This window comes from Anopheles ziemanni, chromosome 2 (assembly GCF_943734765.1).
Source record: "Anopheles ziemanni chromosome 2, idAnoZiCoDA_A2_x.2, whole genome shotgun sequence".
NCBI lineage: Eukaryota > Metazoa > Arthropoda > Insecta > Diptera > Culicidae > Anopheles > Anopheles ziemanni.
Genome location: NC_080705.1, coordinates 81,742,735 through 81,763,228, shown reverse-complemented (window position 1 = coordinate 81,763,228; position 20,494 = coordinate 81,742,735). Strand labels below are relative to the sequence as shown.

The window sequence follows — 20,494 nt, the reverse complement described above, 5'->3', positions numbered from 1 at the left end:
GACGTTTTTTTCCGAACGGCAAACGGGAACCATATCACATTGTTTGACACTTTAATCGGGCCTTCTCTCTGTCGTTCGAAACCGAATAATAAGCTCCGGGTCAAAGGCGAAAGGAAAAGAAAAGCGGAAACCAACGACGACGATGATGATGATGATGAGTCGTGGTATTTATTTCCCCCTTTAAGATTTCCCTTTTGGATGTCTAATTTTGTTTCGTCGCTTCTAACGAATTCGGGATCGGGTGGGAGAAGTGAGGAGATTGTTTTTATCCATCGGTATCTGCTTTTTTTTCCTTTTCCTCTTCAGCACCTGCATCTCCAAAGGGGTGGTGTTTTTACCTTCGCTTGTGTTTTGGGGGGAAAATTGGCGCAACACACGCGCCACAAAAGTAGTGACAACTGTCAAAATTGTGTCCCGTCTAGCTCTTTTGTTCCCGCGGTGTGTTCCAAAGATGATGGGAATTTCTCAAAAAATTGAAAAGGCCGAGAGGATAGGTTAAATTATTCTGGCGCTTTGGTTTTGAGCCCTTATTTTTTTTTGGTTCCGCTAAACGCAATGGGGCAAAGGGGGCGGGCGGTGTGATATTTGAGCGAAAATTGTTTACATCATAATTGCTAGTCATTACGTCGGAGGGTCGGGATAAAAAAAAACAGAATCTCCCACACAGGGAACGAAACCAACAAATGAAAAAAACAAAGTCGTACACAAACAAACTCCACCGTAAGAACTATTTCTCCCCTTAACGACGATGGAGTGGAAAGCGGTGGGGTTGGAGAGGGGGAAATAAAAACCAAGGGAACTCAGCACAAAAAACCGCGATGTCGCGCGTTTAGGGACCCTCCACGACCACCACACCTAACCTCTACTCCTCCTCCTAGCATCTCCATGGAACGACGGAAGGCAGATGGATCTTATCGCGATTCTGGAACGCGTTCGAATTACTCGACCGAGGAGGAGGTAGAAAAAAAACAGTGGGACGTGTGACGTTCGGGTGCCGTTTTTCCAGTGGTTTTCTTGTCTTGCTTTAATTTTTCTCCCCAACCAAAGGGGTCGCCCGCGGTCGACGACGGATGAAAAACAATGTAACGCCGCCGCGCTTGTGCCTGATCTGTCAAAAGGTTTCGCTTTAAAGTACGGGGGGTGAAATTATGAACCGAAGCCACTCCGGAACATGACACGACATGATTCCCTGACAGCGTTTTTGGACGGGCCGGCAACCCCGAAAGGGGTTGTGTCTCCCTGTGTTGGCTTCTGCTTCTGGGGTGATTAAGGTTGTCCAACGATTTAAGGATAAAAAAGAGTAGCAAGATCAAGAGATCGTGCGGGAAAAGAAGGGTTTGCGTGGTTCAAAGCAATACGCCACACAACACTGACCACCGTAATAATTTTTGTTGGCTCCTTTTCCTGGAGAAAAAAAGATCTTACACACAAACCGCAAAACCGAAAACGAAAACAAACAAACCGAATTTTTCCAACTTTCCTCCAACGAACCCCGGCGTTGTGCTGGACAGAAAGTGTTCCCGTTTTCCGTTCCGTGGTGGAAGTTGGTCAGCATAAATCATCCTACAATTAATTATCCATTTACGGCCTCCCTCCTTCCCCTCGTTATCCTGGGTGATATGCAAAACCCCCCGGCCGTCGTTTACCACCCGTTACACCGCGCGTGAAAAATGAACGAAAAGAATCTCACCGCGTGTGAAAAATGCTAGACGACGAACCTGCTCACATTTCACAGTTCCACAACAACAAGTTCGAAGGGCTTTAAAGACAAGAAAAAGATCACCCGAAATCGAGCTTAAAGGAAACGAAACATACACACATCAAAAGAGCGACCAGCCTGCAAGCAAACGCATTACCTTCAGCTCTAAGATATGCGCGTGATCTTGAGTCGAACAGGCGGAGAGAGTGAAAAAACAGAACTTTTACCCTTTTTTCTCTCGTTTCTATTCTTCACGTGTGCTTAAGGGTTGTTGGTTTTTAGTGATTTGTTTCCGTTAATTTTTAACCTCCTTTAAAAGTCCACCTCCCTCCCTCCACGTTGTGTGTGACACTATTGGCTTATTTAAGGTCAAACGAGACGAAAATAAAAATAAAAAACGAACTAACACACCGCACGTTAAGAGGCAAGTAATTAATGTCTATAAATTAATCAATGCCGGGACAAATGCGACACGCGGTTTAGGCTGGTGGTGGCTGGCTTTCTGCTTTCGTTTTGGGGTGGAAAGTTCCCGCGCGCCGTTTGTTGGGTGGGGTTTTTAATTATTGGTAATTTTTTACCCTTCCATGAGAAACCGGAGGCCTGGGCCTAGGAGGAGCTCACACCACCGGGCGGGAAAGTTCAGGTGACGCTCGGAAACAGAGTTGAAAGAAAGTTGAACGTTTTTCAAAAGTGTGTCTTTTGAATTTAATACTGGATGAAAATAGAACAATACGTTTGCAGCAAATGACACAACAACAAGAACACGAATGTGATTTAAAATTCCCCATAAAAAGAGCGTTTAAATGCAGATCAAACTTTGAGTTGTTTCCACTCTTTAAGCAAAAAGGATTCTTTCGTGACAAAGAACAGTATTATGACAACACACAACTTCATTTGGCACAAAAACCCAGGCTGGGGAAAAGTCCTCCGAGCCACACGCGGGGAACGGCAATGAACAATCATCATCACCCTCTCTCACACACACACATTCACACCAAGAGCGTCTGTATTTCTTAATTAGCACCTTCTGCCTTTTTTTTGTTTGATTCCTCGGAAACACAAGTGTGTCCTTTTCCTCTCTTTTTTTCGATTATTTTTTGACGATCTCCAAAACTCGCGGGAGTTACTTTTTTCCTTCCGTGTTTTTTTTTTTTTAATTTTGTTGTGCTCCTGTGTGTGATGATGATCGTGGAGTAGTTTTCATTTGTCTTTTGTGTCTTTTTTTCCTTTAATTTTTTTTGTTAGTCTGGAGCGACCACCTACCTGTCGGCTCCGAGGCAGCAACAACACACACACATGCTGCAGAAAGCACGTGGAATGAGGTTCCGCTTGGGAGAAAAAGCAAACGACAAGTGGCGCAGGACATTTATGCTTGGGCCGCAGGAGGGAAAAGGCTAAAGCATCCGTGTGTGTTTGTGTTCGAAAGGGAGGCCAGACCCTTACAGGGAGAACACGAGACGAGGAGAAGGAGGAGACGTGTATATGGTGGTCTCCTCCTGGCGCGGCAGCTGTTCGGGTTGAAAATCAGGTTTTTCCTTCCTAAACCCCTCCTCATTCACCCACCCCTCTCTTTCTCTCTCTCTCGTTTGGAATTGTGCTCCGCTTCCGATGTTGCGTGCGGCAGACATCAACATTCCAGCCTCCACTTCCCTCCCACAACAACCGCGCGCGCACACACACCCTCCCCCCTCTCACTAACTCCTTTCCACCCGGGCAAACCCTCCCATTGTCTTACATCATCATCAGCATCATCATCAACAACCCAGGGCCGGTGATCTTCAAAAACTTGTTCTTCCTCCTCTCGAGCTCTTCCATGTTTTTTTCTTCCCCCCCCCCCCCCCCGCCCCCACGCTTCATTCCTTCGGGGAGAGTTCGGGAAAGAGTAATGAGTTTCACCTGGTGGTCTCGCGAATTCGCGAACCGATCTCTCTCGTCCCCGCGCGCGCGTTCCTTTCTTCGGCACGTGAACTTACACACAAATGAGGGGAAGAAAATTAAAAAAAAAGTTGCAAAAAACCGAGGCAAACACGACGATGCAACAACAAGATGCAGATGCCAGTATGCATCTCCAGCACAAGCACACATGCATCTCCAGCATGCAAGTAAAAGTGCATACCGTACGATCACAACACCGGCACAAATGACTCCCCGTTTTTTTTCCTATCTCTCTGTCTCTCGCACCCCGATGGGAGGTTTTCGCACATATTTTTAATCGCGTGGTAGGTCGCGGACATTCCGAGGGGTCCAATTACCACCCCTCGGCGGGGCGAGGGAGGGGGTGGGAGGGTGAAAGTGCGTGCCACAGAACTGGTCAAACCAAAGGAAACCTTAAAGGACGAACACATCTACGGAGCCTAATGCTATGAGTGATTGAAAGGGGTGATCTTGGTATGGAAATAAATGTCGAAGGAACAGATCCTTCCAAAAAATTGTTGATCAAATTTATGAGAAATTTGATTTTTTTGTTTTGTCCTTTCGAAAACGATGTTATCGAGTATGAAATGAACATTTTTACTAATTACAGAAGAAAATGATCAAATAACATATTTCCGTTTCTCTTTAGTGCGTCTTCTCAACATCATGTTCCGGTATGATCCACCCTTCGCTAGGGACAAGAACCATCACACCGGGTTCTCGTCGGGGTACACTATTTGTTGACTTGTGCACACACACACACACGCACTGGCGCGGGGTTACGATTGTTACCGAAAGACAATAGCCAGACGCGCGCGCTCACTTTCACTTCATCCCCGAACCCTTAAAAGGGGGACGTGATAATCCCATCCCATCCTCCCGACCTTCTGCTGCAGCATATCTCCCCCCACCACATTATCCCCAAATCATCGGCGGCATATGAGATGTTGTGTTGCATTTATGTACTGGCACATACCGCGTCCCAACCGAACGAGAAGACTCCAGACGCAAGTTGCAGCTCTCGTCGTTCTTTTATTTTGGTTTTCCGATATGTGATGCGCCCCCGCGCCGCTTCCCTGTGGACGATTTGTTTGTGTTTATAAAAGTTCACACTCCCCCCGCACTTGCCACCCCCAATAATCAGCGTTTCCTTTTTTCGCTCGTCCATCGCAGCACGGCCGGGATAAAGAGATCGGTAGTTGTTTTAAATAAACAAAATTATGAAGGCCTCATCTCGGGGCGGTTGTGTTTTGGAGAAGATAACCTCTTTGCCTTTTCTAACCGAACAACAACACGAAGTTGCGAACCCACAAAAGAACGACGTAAGGAAGCCTTTCCAGCTTCACGACAAATTATCACACAACCCTCGAACACCCCAAAAAACTATAACATTACACCTATTCGAAAAAGCGTGTTTTTTGTAATGATGGTGACGAAGGAGGTTTTCTAGGACGGTAATAGATCAATCGCGCGTGGTTGTTGGATAAGAGAAGCACGATACAATACCGGTAGCGAAGAGGAAAGGCGATCGCGAGAACAACCAAATCCTGAAGGCGCGATTTGAAGGCGAAGACGCCTCCGAAACACACGGTTTCGTTACGCTTATCAGAACAGAACGGAGGGACGGTTGGAAAGCAGCCACTTGGAAGCGCTGCCTTTTGTACTTCCATTTCTTCTCAAGAGACGCCCGCCGCCGACGCCAAGAAACGGTCGTGTTCTTTCTTCTCCAGGTTGCCTTTTCACGCGTTCTTCGCGGAGCGCTGCTGAATAATTTAAGGGAGCGGGAGAAAGCGATTCACCGTTTTGTTGTGGTTTTTTAGTTCTGCTTCCGTGTTCTTTTTTCGTGCCATTTTCCACCCACAATGCTTTGCTGAAAAAGTGCCTGCGTTTATTGTGATGCGCGCGTTCTGGGGATTGTTCTTTTGTAAAACTGTTTGTTATCCATTTCACAAGCGCGACTTACAATGTGTTGTCTTTTGACACAGTGGAACGCGAAAAATGGTCTAATATGGTTTACTAATTGCCTCGAAGCGGTACAACCCAGCTTCTCGAAACGATGGGTCAAGGAACTGGAGGCAACCTCGCGGAAAATACATACTCGCCTAAAATATCTCTCATCCTACCCTCCTCCCTCCCGCTCCGCCCACAGCCAAGGAAAAAAGCTAATACACACAAAAGCTCGACCCGAAGCTAATCAGCGGAGGATTTGATTAAGGCAAGGAAATTGCAATTGATGATGATTGGACACTGATTGATCCGAAGAAAAAAAAAAACCGCCGATACACCGAGGCAGGAGGAGAGTTAAAACAAAAGCGTGCGATCGCTGGATGGATGAAGATGATTCCAAACGATACACGGATGAGTGTACGGATCCCGTCTTAGGTGGGCTTGTGTTTCGTGTGTTTAATGTATCGAAAGGCTTCGTGTGTTTGATTTTGGCTACAGATTTTACCGGCTAAAAATAGCCACATACAAACGCCATAATTGCCATCGCGAATGGTCTCTCCCGCGCGATGTGGTGTAATTATAAATAGAAAAGAAGAAGGAGGCCCATGTGTTTTGCACTTCTTTGGTGTTTTTTTTGCTTCATTCTGCTCTTATTCTTAAAGAAAACTTCTTGAGCAGCGGAGGGGGGATGGTTGTTTTATCACCATCAAGCTTCCGCAAATGTTCATCGCTGCCTTTGCGATTGTTTGATCAGGTGCGACCGCAGGAGAGTCCATCGCTCGTTTTTTAAAAGAAATCTATCATTATCGATAGTTCCACATTCTACCTCTGAGGAGTTCTTAAGTCTTCCTTCTCCTAATGCAGCTTTTCCAAACTGCGGAAGATGTTTAGCTTTTGCAGACTTCTGTGAGTGTGTTATCGACGCTCCATTAATCACGGCCAAGACGAACCCACCGGCGGAGGATGATCTCGTCATTTCCGTTAGAAGAAGGTAGTACACGGGTCTTGCACCGCAAGAAGAAGCCGCTACTTTTCCCACTTTTGGGCCGCCCTTCGTCAACGACGATCACCGAAAGCTAGTTCTCACGCGGCACACCACACACAAACACACACACCCCGCCAATAGCGGGTGGAAAAAAAACCCAAAGGAAACCGATGATGATCACGCTTGATCTTTTTTACACGCGGTTTTATTACAGATCGCCCTTGTTTTTCGCTTTGTGGCCCACCACCTTGTTTGTGGGAGAGACGAAGCTCGGCTCGTCCCTAACTCGCATCATTTTCATCATCATTGCCCACTGATTTACCTTCCCTTCTGTTTTCTTTCTATCCTAACTCTCCTCTCCTCTCCCTTACCCTTCGCGGTGCGGCGGTTCGGTATTTTATTTTCGTCAGCTTTCCCCGTGTTCCCCGCGGAACCAAAACGCCGAGATGATCTTTACGAAAATTGATTTAATTAATCGATTGGCCATGGGGAGAATCTAATTCCGACACGCGGGTCGCGCGGTTCGCGGTTCGGGTTCTCGTTCGGGAGGGAAGAGTAGAAAGGCTTGTGGGGAGGGGTGTGCACCCGTTAGTGGAAAACAGGCTAAGCCCTTAAACCACCCGCGTGCACAGTGTAAAAAGCAACCCTGGATGGAATTCCCGTTTTTTCCTTGGAGGCCTCTCTCTGTGTCTTTTCGGTTCGTCACACGCCGCCAGAGGAAAAGCCTCGGGGGAGGAGGTGGTTGCGTTTTGAAGAGGACATTTTCTCATAGGTTTCCCTCCGCCGAAACCGTGTGCGCACTTTACTTTATTTGGTTTGGTTCCGATTTGCTAACGGGAATGAACGGAGATTGTTCTAATTTTCCGTTTTGAATTTCTTCCCACTTCAACTTCGGTTGTTTCATTAGTGTAAGCGGAAAATTGACTCAATTATGACTAAGTCCCCCCGTCCACCTATCCCCCACCCTCTCCCGGGCTCTTTTCCCTTTTGGCCCGTGGGAGATGAGAGTGTCTGTGACAGATCTTGTGACCTCGTTTCTTTTCGATCTGAGAAAAGAGGCGAGGAATAAAACAAACTTATGGCTGTGGGATTATAAAATAAATAAAGTATCTGCAGTACGTATGGGGTGGTGTTTATTTGTTTAGGGGACCTCCCACCGGGGAGGGAATTGAGTATGGGGGATTTTATCATTTTGCATACGGAAAAAACAGCAGATATAAAATGAGTCGATTTCTGCATCGGTTTACAACACAACCTCAAAAAACGTTCGCGATGCGAGTGACGTATTTTTAAATATTATTAAGAACATTTTACTTGTTTTCTACACCCCTTTCATTGCCTTTTTTTATGGCTCAACAGAAGAAAAAAAGCTCCACCTTTATGCTCATTCAATTGCAAGAGGCTTCTTTCGCTCAGACGGCGATGATGATTCATCCATTCATGCCACAATTGTCGGCCGCACACACAACATGTAGGCCACCAATTCGCCAGACCAGACGCAGGAATGGGTGGTAGAATCTTGCCCTCCCATCATGTCTGTCTCCCACCTCTCGCGGACACCGCCCTCGAACCCACTCACTTCGTCACGCGGTGTGGCGTATGTTTCTGGTGTGCGCGCTTTACTTGTGGCACAGTCATTTATTTACTTATGTCTCTCGCACGGCCCGGAAGGAAGGTGTGGGCCGGACGACAGGACGACCCAACAACACCCCAGAACTTTGCGCAGACGCCTTCGGATGCGTGACTCCCCCTCCCCACGGGGGGGTGTGGGTGTTGGGGGAACTTGCAGACAGGAAGTTGGTGCCAGTTTTGCAACCACCTACACACGCCGGAGACATATCTTTGCTTCCATCTTGTCCTCGTGTGTGTGTGTGTGTGGTTTTGGACGATCTCCTCTTCGGGTGAGTGTGCGGCGCCACTCAATAATTAATACCGCGAGGTCGCCTTTGCTTGAACCTTCCCTTCCGGTTGGGAATATTTTTCAACAATTGCATTTTCTAGCCCTTAAAAAAAACACTTCTCCTCTGGTCGGTGTAACGTTTTCAATTGAGTGGAGTGACCGTTCGGGAGCAAAAAAAGAACAAACAGCAAAACAACAAATAACGAGGGAGAGAGAGAGAGAAAATAAGAAACAAATGAAACATCATTAACTAGCTGGTAGCATAAATTATAACAAACAAAACAAAAAAACACAACCGAGCGAGAGTGTTTATCATAACGAACGCGATTAACGATGATCGTTTTCCACCCGCTCTCCACACCTTTTCCCCCCATTGGCCGTCGCCTGGAATGCACAATGGAAAACCAGCGGAACGCAAATGCATCACACCACCGCAAAACAATGCACAGTCCGTGTTTTCGGTGTGCGTGTATGTGTGTGTGTGGTAAATGGAGTGCATCCTACTGTTTGTGAGATACAAAAAAAAACAGCCCCGTGAAGTGGTTTCAAAAGCGTGCACAAAGTTGCACCGCGGATTTATTCATTTATTGTATAGTTTGTTGCTGGCTTTTGTTTTTCATTATTTTTCCCCCTTTTGCGTGTTTTTTCGGGGACGGCAAATTAAAGTTTATGCAAGTGGCGCACAAACGGCGAAAAGTGCATCGAGGAGATGCACCGAAAAATGGAGAGAAAAAAAAACACACACTTTGGCATTGTCATCTGACTCCCGGCCGTGTGAAAAATCACACAATCGGTGTCATTCCATTTTCAGCTTTTCACACAACAAATGCAAATTCACTGGGCATGTTCATAAACGCATACACACAAAACAATAACAGCATAAAACACAATACAAAAAGGCCTCCTTTCGGAAATACGGAGGAGGTCAACCGTGCGCTTTTGCGGGGCAGAAAAATATAGTTCAGATTGTTTCAAACCCCTTCCGTGGCCTTCCCTTCGATCGTTCCCGCGAGTGTTTTTCCTCTTCGATCTGACACATTTTTTTGTGTTTGTGTAGGACGGGGTGGATTTATTCCGGCGCTTCCGATGCGTGCGCGAAATTTTACCCTGGGACAGCGCAGTTCCATCCCTCGGACATTTGCATTTTCGGTTAGTGAAACACACAAACAAAACAGAGAGATGCACTTAAGGGAAGCGAGCGCAACACGGAGTAGCTGGGGGAGTGTGGTGATCGCGGAGTTGTTAAGCTTCTGGGGCGGCAGCACAACACAATCTTCACACCACCACCACCACCCCCTCTTGCAGCTCGGGTTTTGTTGTTGATGTTGCGGCGGATGCCAAACGCAAACCGCGCAACTATGCGCATCAATCAACGCAAGCGCGAGTGCGCGCGCGCGCGAAAGCTGTTGCTTTATGTGTGTGTGTGTGTGTGTGTGTGTGTTGTTTTTTATTTCAATCTTCAACGAAAAAAGGTTTTTATTTTCCCGTTTTTCCCTTCCTTCGACCTTCCCGCCCGCTTCTTTCCTCACTGCACACACGGAATGCATTTTAATGAACGATCGAAACGAAATCCTGTGCTTGCCAAAAAGATAGCGCGAGAGAGAGAAAATATAGCAGCGTGAATCAGAGCGCAAAATAGTACAAACTACCCCCAAACCACCCTATTTCTAAAAAAAAACACACACACACACACAGCGCAGAGGAAACTAAACGAGCGGGACGAGCGCGAAAGTTATGCTCACGCGCGAACTGCGAGGCCCCAGAGGGGGAGGAGGGGTTGGGGGGAGGAATTCAGGTGGAGGTTCTGGTCCAAATAAAACAAGATAGAAAATTAAAAACAAAAACAGCACGGTGAACCGACGGAGGAAAGCGACACACCACACCGGTGGAAAGCTGGAGGAAATCGAAGCTACTAAAAGCTTGTGAGAGTTGGCTCTTTTACGGAATTCAACTGCCAACACACTTTCGGTGCGTTAGCCATTTCTCCCCTAGATCAATTAATAAAAGCTTCCGATGGTGGTTAAGGTTCGTAGCTTAACCGCTTCACGAAGTCTTTCGATAGAGTTCGACACCAAAAAAAAACGCCATTTCTTGAAGGAGCTAACTACTGATGAGAGCTGCTGAATAGGTCATAAAAGTGGAGTTATAGACCACCAGAAGATGCAGTCCTCCCTCCTCGGGGGCATGGAAGGTGTGAAGTAATGCCCGTAAATCGGTGTGACTAACGACGGAAGCTGTGTGGACGAAAAGTTCCGCCGAGCTAACGGTAAACAGCGCCACCCTACCCAGAGGGACCCCCACACAATACAGATACCGCAGGCGCCGCCGCGCACTGTTGACACCTTCGCGCGTGGGGACCTCCTAAACAGGTTCTAGGAGAGTTGTACCACCACCACGTACGGTCATCAAAACGACCCACCAGACTAGACGTGACGGCGTGTGGCGTCAGTCGTCGTCTCTGTAGGGTCAAACAACTGCCCCATGAGTCCCAGAAACCTGCCCACGATGGAGACCGAAGGGGTCGTCGTCGTCGTCGTCGTCGTGGGGTCTCGAGTCCAGCAGGGGAGTTGTTCAGTTTTCATTCATAAAACCAAACCGCATGCCCATATACACCATGGGACGTGGAATAACCACAGACATTGGGGAGTTCGAGGAGTTGGCCACCAAACGGTCAGACTCTAATTCATTGAGTGGAGAGAGAGACACCCCTATAGCGTGGCGTAGAAAGAGGCATAGAAAACGTGAAGAACCAGAGTCGATGCGTCAGCAAACACCTCCACACACACACACCGCCGCCTGTTACCTGGCGGGCGGGCGGGCGGGAGGCCACACATGATCATGGGGGATCATGTGATTGAGTGATTTGATTGAGTAGGCTGGCTGCTGCCGCTAGCGTCCAACACCTTCCTCCAAAACTCCTTCGTTGGATAAAAATGGGCGTACAATGGGGCATGGTCGAACTCGCTGGAGTTGCCCTCGGACACTTTGGAGGGAAGGTCCGCTCACTTAGGATCGGACGATAGCACAGGGCTCGAACTCCTCCTCCTCTCCTCCAGCTTAACCGAGGGGTGGGTGAGCCTTTGGTAGACACACGATCCGTTTAGAGCCGCGGCTTTTGGAGGTCTTAATTTTAAATCCAACCTCTCTTTTTATTACCTGACCTGACCTGCCCCCTCAAGGAATGGATGGAGGGAAAGGGGGGGGGTTTGTGTTTTCTCACTTCCCACTTGTTCGGCACCCTCCCTTCCATCTTTACAACCCCGAGAGCGCCACGCGATGATCCGCGGGTGAGAAAACGATCAGCGATCGCCGATCGAATATCAGAAGGCTCGAAACGCCGAGATGATAGACGATGATCATGAGGCAGCACACCCCGTTGGACCCTTTCTCTATCTCTCTCCACCTTCCGTTCCTATCTCCCCGTAGCTATTAGAGACTCCAACCAGAGGCTGAAACCCTATCCTTTCCCCCAAAGGGAAAGTGTGTGTAAGTGGGTAGCGAAAGGTAGAAATTAAAAGTTGGCGCTAGACGCATCTCTCTGCCTTGAAACGAATGTTGGGAGGGGGCGAGGAAGTGTTTTGGTTTGCTATTTCATTCCGCATCGTTTGCTTAACGCCGGCGCGCGCCGAGTTTGTTGTAGTAGGTCAAGAACGGAAGGGATTCCCCTTTTTTTTTTGCTTGGCTCTGAGTCATCTCTCTTTCGTAATTGCTATTACTGGCGGCGTCAACTTGACACCCCGCTTGGGTGACACCTTCCAATTGATTGAACGATCAGCCGACACGTCATCGATTGGTGTTGAGAAACCCCTCTCCCGGGTTGGTTTGTCATCAACATCCTCCTCGTGGTTCGCTTTTGACGTCGAGTCCGTGACGAACATGCACACACGCGTGTCGTTGAGGCGAGATTCCCCAAGGTTGCCACACATTCGCAACCGTGTGTGTCTTATTACCCGGCGCACCGGAATTTAACCCACCCCCCCCTACCTAACCTCCCCACCCCACGCTAGACCGAAGGGGGAGGAAAAGAATAACATGATGTAATGGAACTCCCGCGTGTGTTGCGCGCGATGAATCGTGCGCCGTCGTCGCGTGTTCCGTTCATGAATCGACAAGATTTCTTTTGACCAGACGACCACCTCCCCCCCCCCCCCCCAACCAACCCCCAATCCCCCTCGTTCTTGAGGGTGCGCGCTCGCGTTTAGATGTTGTGCTATGGGGGTTTTTGAGGTGGTGTCCGATTGCGCAAAAGGTGCGAAATTGATAAGCATTAGGGCGCACTCCCACGTACCACACATTCGTAACTGAACCTGTTTGTTTGTAGCTCGCTTCACCCTTTCCCTTCGTGCCCCCTGAGGCGTGCGGGCAGAAGAAGATAATGCGTGGCTTGAAGAAGAGAAGCGGGCGGATGTGCACGGTTCACACGATCGTGTTTCTTCTTGTTTTCCGGACGGTGCTGCTGCTGCTGTCGGGTAATAGTCCCCGACCCCCCGACACGGGGTTGGTTTGGGGCGCCGCGCTTTTTTTTTGATAACGGTCGCCGCCAGTTGAATTGCATTCCAATCGGTCGTGTCGCGCATTTTTGGAGCCGAAATGATTCAATCACTGCGCGGCCCGTAACAAAAGATTGAGATGGTGTGCGTAATTTCCAGCACTTTCCTTCGAGTCATTCATGAGAGTTGGCGAAGATACCACACTTTTCTTCGCCAATAGTAAAAGGGGGTTAGTTATTCGGTTTGGTGACGCGGGGTTATTAAGTGATTCACGCGTAACCGATGTTTTCCTTTGAAAGTGACAGCGGTTAATAAAAAAAACCCGAATCCGGCCTCTCTGCACGGACGTGACAACACCTGCTGGAATGCAGCCGAAAGGTATTTCATCCGGGTGACGTGTTCTTTGGTGGGTGAACATGATTCCGCAACAACGCTTATTCATGGTTGTTTTAGCGTGCATTGTTTTCTTTTACCGTTCGAAAAATTATAGATTTAACGTATTAAATAAAAACACCGACAGGGGTATCTGCAAGTTAAACCAAAATTTTAAACACAATTTAACTGCTGAATTTCTCATAAATTTTTTAATTAATACAGAGGTCCAAAAACATGCAATTAGTTGCCCAAAATTATACACGAAGCAATTTGTGCAAATAAGATGTTATTGGCACGTTATCGCTGCTCAACTCACACCTCGGAGGTCATGGGGGAACAATTTCGCGCACCTTCTAAAGGCACGAAACGTCGTCGAATGTACCTTTAGGAAAAAAGGCAGGGAAATAAAAATTAAACTGAAAAAGGGCGCCCTTCACCAGAGCAGATGAAAAATAGACACGGCTCGCCAAATCGGAAAATTTCTCATGGGAATTAGCACCGGCAATGGCACCATCTGCACACAGAGAGAGAGCGAGCCCCAAACACGCACGCACGCACGCCTATTTACCTTCACCTTGCCCGAGACACAAACGCCCATCATGGCCGCGGATCGCGTTTTTCCCATTTCCCACCTTGCGCGCTCGAGGGACGGAAGGTTCAGACAGAGTTAATAATGCTGCCACCGGGCGGAAATAGGAAAGGTTTTCGGATATGTTGGGGGACTTACCCCTCCACCACCTCCACCATTGGCCCACTCCTTCACCCGAGTTTTTGTTGTGTGCTGTTGTGAGAAGGCCCTTTGCATTTTAAAAACGCATGTGTGTTTCACACGAACACACACACACACGTGTGATGTGTTGTGCAGTTGTGCAACGGACCGGAACCGGGAATGCGTGTGAGAGAGCAATGGCTTGTCCCTTGGGTTTTCCTCCCTTCACCGTTCGCGTTCATTTCCTCGTTTCGGTGCGATCAGAGTTTTTCCTTCCTCAACCCACAGCGACGCTCAACGCGCGGGGGGGTGGAAGGGAAAATGGTTGTGCTGCCCGGTCGTGCATTGTGATTTGTTCTCGTTTATTCCGTTTAATTTACCGGAGTTCTCCACGCAACGAAAGAGGGGGCTGCAATTCCGGAAAACTCTACCCATAAACGAGTGGGCCAAAATTGCAATCGGAAAAGTGGCGACGACGGTGATAATAAACAAACCCGGAGCGGGTGGGTGGGCAGAAAATGAGCGATAAAAACAAATGCGCCCAACTTATGCAACCGCTCCCCCTTCTCTTCGTCCAAAGGCTTTGTTTTATGGGTGAGAAAACGCAACACGATATATTTAAAAAACAGGAGGAGGAATTGGGAGGGTTTTCACTGGAGGTGGGGGGAGGGTTACAAAAATAAAAACAATTAAAGAGGAAAAAACACAGGTGTGGTGTTTGTAAGCCGTTATATATTGCCACAGAACGCGTGCATCTTCGTCGTGGTCTTTTGCTTCAAAAAAAAAAAACAACACATTTCCTGGCAAAAGGAACATTTTGAGAAAAGTGTGTCCTTGTGCCCGGTAAAGTAAAGGGAAAAAATCCTAGATTAAACGAAGATTAAAACAGAAACAAAAATCGTTCGCTATAGTTTTCACAAAGCAATAACGCACACAGTTGTCATCCGTGAGGCTTTGGGAAAACACAGGCCTCGGACCAAACCCTCGTCGTTCGTCGTTCCAGCGAAATGGACAAACAGTAGTTTTCTTTTTTTTTTATCAAACACGCAACCGTGATGATGGCGCTCACATGTGTAATAAAAGCACCAGCGATCTCTGTCCATCTACCACCTAGCTTTGGCGACCGGCGTTTCCCACCGGAGAAAAGTGCCACACCAACGTTTTCCCGCTTAACACTTTGGGCCTGTTATGACTTCGGGGCGTATTTTGAAAGCAAAATTGTTTTATTTTTGCAACGGTTTTTTTTTTTTGGTTTTGGCGGTAGTATAATGCATTGTGAAGTGTGGGACAGTTCAGTCTGTGACGGGTTTCGCCGTGAGTTAATTTTTCCACGTCCTTAAGCCATTCATGAGTTTTTACCAGTTTAAATTCAATAAATGTTTCTATCAAACAGTATAAAAATGAGCTCCAAAATGGTTATGCAATCGGACTACCGACACCACATGGAAAATGGTCGAACACGATCGATATATGTGCAACACTTGCCTCCTCTTCCGTTGACGAATTGTGTTGTGTGTGTCCACATCCACGGCGCAGCGAGATTGCACAACAAATTCCAACGCCTCGACGGCTATGCCCGGGGAGGAGGGAGGGGGTGGCAGATGAAGTAGAGCATAACGCATAAAATCTCTTCGTCCGCGAAATAACAGCAGCACCATCAGCACCATCATCGTCATTTGTGGATCGTCATCATCCGCCACCGAAAAATCACACGACGAATGGGAAACGCGAACCACCCTGCCGGGGGTTTGCTTTCCACACCACCGTTCGAAAACTTTCACCAATGGTCACCGGGTTTATCTTACCCGTACTTTAGTTTAGTTTTTTTTATTTCCAACACCCCATATTTCCCAGCGGTGGCCGAAAGTTTTTCACACATTTTCATGCGCAACACAAGAGACTGCCAAAAGCTCTAGACCGAAGGGAAGTTTCCGCACTAACAGCAGATAGCAAGTGGTGGAAAGGATTACCTGTACACGTCTGCTTGGTTGGGTGTGAATTTTCCACCCCCTCCGGGAACAACATTTCCGGGAAAAATTGCAGTCAGGCAAATGGAAAAGTGAACCACACGGAAACTATAATCAAGCAAGAAAAAAAAGAGCCCAGAAACAATACGCAGCATCTCTTACGTATTTTATTTTTGTTCCCTGGGAGGAAATGTACCGGGCGACACCTACATTTCTTTTCCCAACATTTTTTCAGTATCCCGAAAATCCCACGACGATTACGCAGCGACATCTCGAAGCGAAGACACCATCTTCCTTTCTTTCGTCTTTTGTATTTTTGTTCCGCTAGTTTTTATTGCTGTGAAAACCGCCCCGGAAAACGGGGCGAAAGAAATTGTCGTCTCGCGGTGGCGAAAAGTGTGCGTGCGACCGGGAGGAGGAAGCCCCGGAGAACTCGGGTTGCAGCACACATCTTGATCATTGCTTTTCTGGGGGTTTACGAAATTGACAGGTTCGCGGCAGCGTGGGAAATCGGCGTTGGCGATTGAATTGAAAACGATCTTAATGATGGCGCGGCGGCGTGTGTGGGAGGAGAAAGATTGTCAAATTTTTCGATCTCGAAGCAATTAAAAAAAATTGAGAAGTGTAAAATAATGAAACATAAAATAGTCGTCTCGAATAAGAAACAAGATGCAGTGCAGAATCTTTCTAGAGATTATTCTCCCCAAGAGAAGATAAACCGGTCAAGAGGAAAAACATTACGCAACGATTGCGAAAGGGAAGTCCTGCGAAGGGGAAACATGCTTTCCAATCAGAGGCAGAACCTGATAAATAGACGAGGATTACGCCACAGGATGGCCATTAATTCTACCCGCAAACATTATCCAATCCTCCCCAGTACGTCGCGCGGGCACTTCACATAAATTGACTTCCGGAAGTGCGCCCCCCCTAGAACAGTATCCTCTCTCCTGGACATATGGAGTTGTGTGCGTACATGCAGGAAATTCCAAGGAGGGTGGCCCAACGATCCCCAGAGCTAGGGATGCAATAAATTCCACCCCTTCTTCCCCGAACACCCGAGCTCCGTGCCAAATAAAATAAAAACCAGGAAAATACCCCCACCCGCAACATGGGAAAACACCCACGAAAAACAGAACTCCTCACAAACTCATGCATGCGCGAATATCCTTCCTTCCGGAATAATGTCATCTCCCCTAGTCAAGACGAATACTGCCTGTGTTTTTGCTATCTTCCATTTGGTTGGGCCATACTTCGCGACGTCGTGTCTGGTTTCCTTCCCCCTGAAAAATTGTGGCCGAAACTTTCCAGACAGAACCGGAAGAAAGTACGAATATAAAAGACCGTTCTGCGATATATCTCCCGACAACAATCGGTCGGATTGATCTCGCGCCCGACCAAACAACAATCCCAACTTCCTCCACTCGAAGGATGATGCAACTTACCTATCATTGTCACCAGAGGAAAAGGAGGGCTTTCTGGAGCGGCTAAGAGAGGCTCGTATGACACGACCACTACTGGAAGGGAGGCTCAACAATTATGCTGACCGGAACCACGGTGAACGAAAAACTTCCTTCCTGTAGCCCTTGTGTGTTTGCTTGATGATGGTGCCTCCGGTTTAACGACTTTGCTCTGCTGCTGTGTTGCTTCTTCTTCCGTACCACCGAATGGCCACTGAATCCTCCTGCCTTGCCCGGTACAATTTATGCTCTCTACTGTGGCGGGATATGCTCTTCTACCGGCTTTTTTCCTGCCGCTGCTTCCACTCCACTGCCTTTCTTCTTTCACCTTCTTCTTTTCGCTTTATTGCTCCGGACAGCCTTTTTGTGATGTTTACTGCCGAAGGATTGGCTATTTGCCTTGGCCAATAATGCTCTATCCCGCTCGATCGACTATTTTCCCTGCTCCACAACAACCTTCCACGTGTGCGTACAAATTTGAAAACAGAAACAACGACCCCACAGAAGAAATAGGACCACAAACCCCACAGCCGTGTGGTTGTGGCACGAGGAAAGGAAAATTATGCACACCTAGATTCGTTAATTTTTGCTTCCTTCCTCCTTTGCTTGGTGGGGGGGCGGAAAAACCACTGCACACAAGGATCACCCACCGCACGTAGAAGAAAAAATACACACACACAACACACACGACACTTTAAAGGCACACTTAAGGCAGCTCACTTTCAGAAACTCACTTTTCCACCGAATGGGGGGCCCCGAGGCACACTAGCACTTGCTTTTGTTTTACTTTCCTTGAGAAAAAAAAGTTAAAAAGAAATAAGAATCGTTGTTTGGTTGGAGCTCACAAATTCCTACAACGAGGCAACAAACAGCAAAACACAAGAACAAGAGTGAAATTGCAGGATATTACTCTTTCCCAGCCGACTCAACATCACGGCTCGAGCAAACCGACAAGGAAGGAACCGAGCTAGGAAAACAATCAAACTTTTCCGTATCCTCTTCCCCGGGGAAGTCCGAAACCGATATGTCAGGACACGCGACAAACCGACCGGGTTGGAAGTTGTGGCCCAAAAACAACACTCAAAAAATACGAACAAATTAAAGCGAGGAAAAAAAAATAATGCACAGTCCATCAGCAACATAAGCTGTTTTCTTCCTTCGGACTTCCTTGCGGTTTGTACGTTCTGTTTGTGCTTCTTGGCTCGTAGCTTTTTTGTTTTTTTGATGTTTTTTTTCTCACAGTGTTATCCAACTCTACTGCATTTACTTCGACCACTAATGATTGTAGGTTTTCGTTTTTCCCTTTCGCTCTGTTGGGCGCTATTTGTCGCCCGAGTTCACTTTATTATACACTCCTTTTGTGTACCGCCTCCCGGCTCTTCTCCGACTATGGTATCCTTTAGCCTAGAACACCACACCACACCGTACACAAACGCAACTCACTTATTACAACCCGCGAAATGCAGCGTTTTTTTTATATGATGGTTTTGTGGATTTATTTATGATACCAAAAGAACTATTTGTGCTTCGTGGGGTACCGTGCGGTTTGTTTCTACGGCCGTTCCTAGTAGGCCATGCTTTGCAATATGAGGGTTTATAAATTTGTAACCACACAACTGTTCCGGCGAAAAGAGTATGACACACAATTGCGGAGGACGTGTGGGTGTGCTCCAGGTTGAACACATCGAAAATCGCGTGCACTTTCTCTGACGGAAAGGATCTATTCTTCTCTCCAGCTCCACGTGCTTTCGAAACATTTAGTACACGAAGGAAGGGTACACTACGAACATCCACGTGTTCCTGCTGAAGGACTCATCAGCCGGCTAATCAGTACGATCGTTCCACGGTACGGTGATGAGCTAAATCGACAAGAATTATTCTTCAACACTGCCGACCCACGCCGGATCGGTAAATATTTTCGAAGGATATTTACGTTCCGGCACTTGCATATTATTGCACCACACACCAACACTTTACCGTACCAGTCGTGTCTGCGGCGCAGCAGCGAACAACGACGAAGCGAAACTGTTATTCCACCTGGAGAGAAACGGAATTGAACGTCGGACACGATGCCCGCAAAAAAGGTAAACGCGCGTCAAGGCACCCGTCCCGTCTGATGTCTGGCGTAAGACTGATCGTTCGCAACGCGCAAGCTTTCCGTCCTCGCGTGCCGCGCCGGTGGCGGGTGCGAGCGAGATGCAAACAGCAACCGGCAAACGTCAAAAACATTCCATTCCATTTTACGAAGTGTTGTTGTGCGGAAAAATGACTGAAACAGCCAAATTGATAGTAACTTCCAATTCCTTTTACCGATTTTTACGGCAGACCCCTCAAACGAAAGGTCTTTTCCAGACCAACAACTTTGCCGAAGTGAAGATTTATCAATCGTTTGTAGTTTTTGAGTAAATAGATTACCGATTCACTGAATTCCGGAGTCATCATCATCATCATCATCGCCACCGTTTACCGATCCCGCGACCTTCGTAGAACTAGGCCCGGCGTATTCAATGTCAAATTTCCCGATTAGAAATGATGAGATACCGGTTAAGTGACCTTCACGCGCATAAACATCGGTGCTAGTTCCCGGTTCCGAATCGGCAATTACCGGTAAGGCTAGCCAATCACAGCGTTCCGTTGTAAGTGTTGGTCCCTAATACACTCGCAATTTAAACGCACACAAATACGTAGCGTTTCTACATCGAGCGACAAAGCTCGCCTGCAACATGGATGTCGCGTGACATATCATATTTATGCAAACTCCCCCAAACATAAACATAAAAAATATAAATCCTGATTACCAAATAATCTGTACGAACGGGTTCTATTTATTAAACATAGGAAAGAATGGAAATTACCCATCAAGTTTACTAATCAACGATAAAAATGTTACTAACGGAAAGAAGAAAATTCAAAAATTTCCTTTTTTTAAGCTTCCTACCAGGTGAAGGGTTTTAAGTTTAAAAAAATATTTGCCGTATAATATTAAAAGGTATTTATTAACAACAGAATTATCTATTCTTATATAAATGATGTGTAAACATAAATTTAAAA

At 47.2% G+C, this 20,494-nt stretch overlaps 1 protein-coding gene across 1 annotated transcript in view; it reads right to left on the bottom strand.

Annotated features, from left to right (window-relative positions):
* Positions 1 to 20,494, bottom strand: part of LOC131281645 (protein rhomboid) — an 83,671-nt gene that overhangs the window by 30,572 nt on the left and 32,605 nt on the right. The gene's annotated exons all lie outside the window — the stretch shown is intronic.